Here is a 4,179-nt window from a genome sequence, read left to right on the forward strand (position 1 = left end):
GGTAAATAAAAGGTTACTTACCAACTTTCCAGAAAAAATTTGCATCTGGCTGCTAGAAGAGGTAAGATGCCTGTCAATTATTACCAAAGGTGAAAAAAATGAACTCAATCTGAATTTCAGGTTTGTATTTATGTATGAAAATGGGAGCATCTATAAAACAGATTTTTCTAGGTAGTTTGTGGAATCGGTTTCTTTACTTGGCAGTCCCATCCATATAAAGTTTCTCAAAGACTAGCTAGCTGAGCTCACATGTGGGGACACCATACTCTCTAAGAGTTTCTCAAGTGGAAGAAAAACTCCCCATAAGCAAGTCACCTATAAAAGAACATGAACTTTGAATTACAAAAGTGGAGAAGATGAAAGAATTTAAGTGAGCATTTTTCAAATCAACAGAAGTCTATAACAAAAATAAATGGCTAATTACAAATGTGAAGTTAAGAAAAGAATGTGAAGATACTAAGAAATGAAAAGTTTTAACATCTCATTGTGTTCTTCTACATACCAATTATTTTCAAAACCCACAAAAATAGCTTTGACGGTTTAACACATCTAAAATTAATCTCACTCAAATACCCCAGCAAATGCCTAACTGTAAAATGTCTGAAACTTACTCTGTAATTTTTAAATGTATTTAAAATGTTGTAACAAGTCAGGGTTTTAAAATCTACTATAATATATGTATTTGTAGTATGTCAAATTTCCCTGTGATGTTTCTTCAAAACCACTAAAAACCCTCGTTAAGCCATAACTAAAAATCAACTGTTTTAGAATGGTATAGCAATACACAATTTTCACTAAGACCATTAAGAAAGCATCCATTACATAGAGGGAGTCAATTATTGACATTTACCCTTTAACTATAAAATTACTCCTAATTTCAAGAACTACATGTTCTTTAACTATGTTAAAGAAATCTCATACCTTCCTTTCATATATTAAAAAGACTGATGGAAGATAAGAACATCTTTCCAAAATATTTTTTGCTTAAACAAACAATAGTATCTTACAAAAGCCACTGGGAAACCTCACGACCCCCTTCTATTAAAAGGCTGAACCACGTAGGACCTTCAAAGCTGGATTTGACACTTCACTATCTCTTCAGCCTTTCCAGATACACTGGAGATGATTCCTTACAAGGATTCTATTTTGTGTTGTTTTTTGCTAGAGAGCCTTCTGATTTTCCAGAATGGAAAATTTGTTAATAATTTCATGTCTCAGCATCAAAATTCACACTGATAAGGCTGCTCAAAGGACAATCCTTTGGGAGCATACTAGCTACTCCCTCTATATTAAGGTTAGGCTGAAATCTGTATTTGAATCAAGTGTTGCATCCCTACCCATTTAAGCACTTAAAAAAAAAACTGTGACATGTCCAATTCTCTCATTACACCCTTTTACTTCAGCAACTCAAGTCAATTTCATTAAACTAAAACTTATTTAAAAATGAAGGGCTCAACTGAAAAAACATTTCCCAAAGCTGCAGCCTATGCTGACGCTTGGCCAAGCATTCCTATCCAATATTTAAAATAAGATCTCCATACCTGTCTTCATCACCATCAACAGGAATAGCTATGCTGAAGACAGAGGTGGTGAGGTTGTTCATAGGTGTTAACTGGAGGGGGTTGGCCAGGGCATCTGCAACAGGAGGCTTCACAACAGGCTTATTTTCAGCAATGAGAGAAAGTGGCCCTTGAGGTAGGGGTTCTGATTTTCTTCTTGCCCGACTAAAGGCTGGGTCTGAGTCTGAAACGGGCTTAGGTCAGACTGTGGTAGACTAGTTGGAGCGCTGTGAGTTGCCTGGGGTTAAGGGCAGCCCAACGTGCTGGATGACACTGCTGCTCCTGCTGACGGGCCTATGGCTGCTCACCTGCTAAGACTGGACCAGAGGCGTTGGGTACATTTGGCATAGTAACAGAAGTGGTAGACACGCTAGGCACGCTGGGAGCGGGCAACGCTGCAGGCACGTTTGGAACTCTAGGCACCACGGTGTGAGGGCCACCAGGCATGGCTGACAGCTTACTGCTGCCACCGATCTGCGGCAGAGGAATTCACTGGGGCTGCCTGGCCCCAGCAGAACCCAGGCCCGGCTGTACCACGCCTCCCACTGCAGCCAGGGTCACGCCAGCCGGCGGACAAGGCGCGGCCTGCCCGCCCTGCGCAGGTCCCCGCCCCGGAGCCACAGCTTCACTAGGCTGAGAATATGCACCTTTCAGTTGCTTGGCCGCCGAGGCTCTGTTCTGGCCGGCGCCCAGGGGAAAGCTGGCCTTGGCGGAAGGGGTCGCTCTGGCGCTGGTGGACAAGGGCTGTGCCGGGCTTGGTGGCTGCAAGCCGGACACATGCTGCTGCGAGTACTCGCTCTGGCCGGAGGGCTGGACCGGCAGCAAATGCCCAGGCGGCATCTGAGGCTGGGGGTATGAGAAGTGCGCTGGGTGCTGCGCTGCAGGGGCGCCGCTGGCCAGGACCGGGTGCTGAGGCAAGGACATGGAGGGCTGCGCCAGGTCTACATTCGTCTGTGGCAGAACTTGCGCCCCGGGTCCCGGAGGGGCGCCGCCCGGCCTGGCACCTGGGGACTGGCCTGGCTGTGCGGCTGCCATCATTGGTTGCGGACCCGCAGTGGCTCCGGGAACAGCGGCAGCCAAGCGGAGCTTTGAGCCACAGTCCCACCTAAGGGCGGCAGCGGCTGCGGCTGCCCGACGCTAAAGTTCTGCGGCTGGGCCGGGGCGGACTGGCTCATTTTCTCCGATGGGAGTAGCTGTGACACAGCAGTCAGGGAGTTGTCAGTCCCCGAGTCGGGTCCGGGCGTCCCTTGCATGGAGTCCACCACCACCACCAACCCTGCGGTGGCGCCCAGGCCGCTGTTCCGCTCAGCGGTCTGGTCGAAAGTACTGCTGTGCCTAATGCAGTCCCCGGACCGGGTTAGGACGCTGCTGTCCGAGTTCTGCTAATAGTACTCCATGCACGTCCATCTACCGCGGCGGTAGGGCCCCTCACTCCCGTGGTCCAGCTTGATCAACCGAAAGCAAGAACTGCAAGTGGTGGGGACCTGTGCTGGGGCTGCAGACCCTGGTCCGCTGGACGGGCCCGCCGCAGGGGGGCCTCCCGGGGCCCGGAGGTTGGGGCAGAGGTGGCGGCTGCCGCCAGGGAACTGAGGAGCGCCCAGGCCACGCTCTGGGCCAAAAAGGCTCCTCCTCTGTTGGCGGGAGCAGCCGCCACAGCCGCCAGTTGCCAGTCCAGGAGAAGGTTTGGGGAGATAGTTCCGGGTGTCTCAGTGTCCCCGACATTGTTGAGAGTCTCTTCGGAGGAGCTGCGCTCACAGACCTCCTCGGGGTCTTAATCCATGGCCCGGGAAACGTCGAAAATCTCGGAGACGTCCTCCGTGCGAGACTCGTCTGGGTCGTCCAGGCTGTTGGTGTCCTCGGTGATGCTGGTGGCCACCTGGGCAGTGGTGACACTGGTGATCTGGAAGCAGCTCTTCTTGGCCAGCATCTTGGACAAGGTGAAGAAGGCTGGCGGGCAGCGGGCACTGCCTGCTCCGTGGGAGCTGGAAACCACGGAGGCAGCGCGCGGGCCCCGCAGACAAAGTCCAGTTCGCGCTGGTCCGCGGCCTGCCACCTGCGATCACCTGCTGCTGCGGGCCACCAGGGGAGACATCCTCTGCCACTTCTTCCTGCGATCATGCTGTGGGCCCGGCCCCTCGCCTATCCCGCGGCTCCGCCTTCCTCTTTGGTCTGGTGGTCACGGTACCTGGATTCAGCCTGCAGTGGCAGCCAGAGCCCTGGGCGCAGCGCGGCCCGCAGGTCCCAGCGCGGTGGGAGTGAGAGGGCAGCCGGCGGTGGCGCAGAGAGGGCGGGGGCGGCAGTGCGGGAGCCCATTGTCATTAAAGTCTTGATTCCTAGGGTGGAAATTTGGAGGTGGTAGAAACGTTATGGGGTGGGACCTCCTGAGAGGTTCTTGGGTTGTTGGAGGTATGATCTTGAAAGGTAGTTCTCATGAAACCGTTGAGTTTTTGAGAGAAGGTTATTATAAAAGTATCAAGTCTGCCTCCTGTCTACTTTGTTCCTGTTTCAAGCAAGATGTATCACTTGCTCGCTCTCAAATGCACTGTACCATCATCTGCCATATGCTATGAGCTCCTCCCCAGAACTGAGTGGATGCAGCCTTCATGCCCTAGAACCTCCA

The 4,179-nt window shown here is 51.6% G+C and overlaps 1 pseudogene; it reads right to left on the bottom strand.

Annotated features, from left to right (window-relative positions):
- Positions 1-1,510: 1,510 nt before the first annotated feature.
- LOC124974525 (TSC22 domain family protein 2-like) lies at positions 1,511-3,872 on the bottom strand (annotated as a pseudogene).
- Between the last annotated feature and the right edge of the window lie 307 nt (positions 3,873-4,179).

Source organism: Sciurus carolinensis, unplaced genomic scaffold, assembly GCF_902686445.1.
Source record: "Sciurus carolinensis unplaced genomic scaffold, mSciCar1.2, whole genome shotgun sequence".
In the NCBI taxonomy this organism is placed as follows: domain Eukaryota; kingdom Metazoa; phylum Chordata; class Mammalia; order Rodentia; family Sciuridae; genus Sciurus; species Sciurus carolinensis.